The sequence below is a fragment of the Panthera uncia genome, chromosome B4, assembly GCF_023721935.1.
Source record: "Panthera uncia isolate 11264 chromosome B4, Puncia_PCG_1.0, whole genome shotgun sequence".
Classification (NCBI taxonomy): Eukaryota; Metazoa; Chordata; class Mammalia; order Carnivora; family Felidae; genus Panthera; species Panthera uncia.
The window spans coordinates 136,600,014-136,602,095 of record NC_064809.1 but is presented as its reverse complement, the minus strand read 5'-3'; positions in this window follow the sequence as shown (position 1 = coordinate 136,602,095).

The following is a 2,082-nucleotide window of genomic DNA, read 5'->3' as shown; positions in this document are numbered from 1 at the left end:
TCTCTCTCTGTGTCTCTGTCTCTATGTCTTTCCATCTCTGTCTGTCTCTGTGTCTCTGTCTCTGTGTCTCTCTCACACACACACCTAAATGGATGTCAGACCTCGGCAATTTTCTCCACTCAGGTGAGAAGTTGAGGCACAGGTTATGATGGGCGCGACCGACCGGCCCCCGCTAATCTGTGACCCGCCTCCTGGTGTCGTGCAGCCCCAGGCGCACACCCCACGTGCGTGGTGCCCTTGCCCACAGGGGAACCCCAGGCTGGCTGTGATCCAACAGGAGGGGCTGGGGACACGTTACAAGCAGCAGGAGGGTGACCCTGGTGTGTCCACAGGGCAAGTGACCTTTCCTCAACAACAAACTGACCACACCCGGGGCCTCCACTCCTGGCAAACACACGCTGGGAGGAGAGCGTCGTCCTCAGACGCAGGGACCTTCAGACGGCAGCCCGAGGTAGCGGCACCTGGTCTGGGCGTAGGGAACCACCCACGCGAGCCCCGGGCAGGAGGCGGTTGGCGGCGGAGCCTCGCAGGCTCAGGGGACGTTCCGGGGCCCCTGCGATGCCGAGAGGCAAGTCCTTCTCCTTCCACGGTGGCACTGAGGCCTTGGTTGTGTCGACAACTGGTCGTCAGTCCTCCCGGGGGGTGTCAGCGAGAGGGGTTGTGCTGAAACAGAGGCGGACGTGTTTCTCAGGCGGCAGGAGGCCGGTGGTGGGTGTGGGGCCTCGCTGCGCGTTCTCTGTACCCGAAATTTCCAAACCGTGATGGAGGGGGCACGCTTTGCAGGAAGTTCTGGGGTCTGCCGTTCAAGGCTGGTGGGAACCAGAGCCCGGGTCGGGCCTGGAACCCGGGCCGCGCACGTCTGACCCCCAGGGTGCGGGGGACGCAGGGTCCCGGGGCAGCGACGCAGACACGGACGGTGTCCCGTGGCTCACGTGGCTCACTTTGGGGGTGATGGTGGCCTCAGGATCCTGCCTTCCAGAGACAGGCAGCGATGCAAGAAAGTAGCAAATCGCCGACAGAAACCCTTTTCTGCCTGAGGCCTGAGCATAGGTGTGATCCTGGCGTTGGGCATCAGGTGCTCCGCGGAGTGGGAGGACCGCGGTTTCACCCCCAGCTCCCGGGATCTGCACGAAGGTGGCAGCGGCTCAGAATGAGAGGCGCCCCCGCCCCCTGAGGACCCCCAGGTGGCCCGGGACCCTCCCGTGGGGTCCTGTCAGTGTGCCGCTGTCTGCCAGGACCCGGGCTTGTTGGCTGCTCTCTGAGCGCCGGGTCCGCGGAGGGGCCGCGTTCAGACTCAAATGTTGTGTTTGAACCAATGAGGCCGTGTACGTGGACTTTCCGTCACCACAGGGCACGATCTCCTGGCTCTGTACCTTCAGCCCCATTTTCATCGCCCCTGCTTGAGTTTATGAGCTCTGGGCCCTCCCTCCTTTGCATTCTTGAACTTGGGCCCTACTCACCTGTACATGTACGTGTATACGTATACGTACATGGGTGCACACAGCAGTGAGGAAGATGAACTCCAGGGGTGTGTGTGTGTGTGTGTGTGTGTGTGCCTCCGTTAGGCAGTGGAGGTAGAATACACACACACACACACACACACCTATTTGAGAATGTATCTTACCTCCACCTGCTAAAGAATCTCATACGATCCCCACCCCCCAACACACACCCCACTCTCATTTCCTAGTTCAAAGGATCCATTTCTTCCCCACCCTTCAGTGTGGACCATGCTTGGTGATGTCCCTCTAAAGAGCACAGGGCAGAAGGTCAGGGGGCAGCCCCGACAAGCACACCTCAGCCCGTGACTAAGGTCGGCATCGACAGCCGTAAGTCGTGTTGACAGCATGTGCCCCTGATATGATATGGTAACAGAGACACTTGACCTCTGTGGGTTTCCTACCTGAAACTCACACCCGCGGTTTAACCGTGCGCAAAATGTCAGACAAACCCAAATTGAGGGACGGTCCTCCGGCGGTCAAGGTCATCTCAAACAAGAACTCTCTGAGAAGCTGTCACAGCCCAGGATGTCTGAGCAGGCTCAATGTTATGGCATGTCCCTGGATGGGATCCTAGGACAGA